Source organism: Penaeus monodon, chromosome 31, assembly GCF_015228065.2.
Source record: "Penaeus monodon isolate SGIC_2016 chromosome 31, NSTDA_Pmon_1, whole genome shotgun sequence".
NCBI lineage: Eukaryota > Metazoa > Arthropoda > Malacostraca > Decapoda > Penaeidae > Penaeus > Penaeus monodon.
Window position 1 is genome coordinate 3,176,291 of NC_051416.1, and position 264 is coordinate 3,176,554.

Below are 264 nucleotides of genomic sequence, written 5' to 3' on the forward strand. Positions count from 1 at the left end.
TTTTTTCTTCTCTCTCACTTGAAATCTACGTTAATTCCTTTCGATCTGACGGAAGGGTAATGAAAAAAAAGCGAAAAAGAACACGTGCCATAGTCATCTGCGTCGATTTGTACGTTGATACCGTCACCCACTTGCACCCTCGCTTGTTGTTATACTGATATCATCTTCATCGTTTGTTATGTAAAACACCGTTACACACAATGGGTGAAAAGCTCAGCACGAAAGGAATAAGTTGGAAAAAAAATATATATATATACTGTATGT

The 264-nt window shown here is 37.1% G+C and overlaps 1 protein-coding gene across 1 annotated transcript in view; it reads right to left on the reverse strand.

The window, feature by feature from the left end:
* The window catches only part of LOC119592994 (voltage-dependent calcium channel type A subunit alpha-1-like), a gene marked incomplete in the record, with an annotated part of 154,497 nt that overhangs the window by 14,556 nt on the left and 139,677 nt on the right, over window positions 1-264 (reverse strand).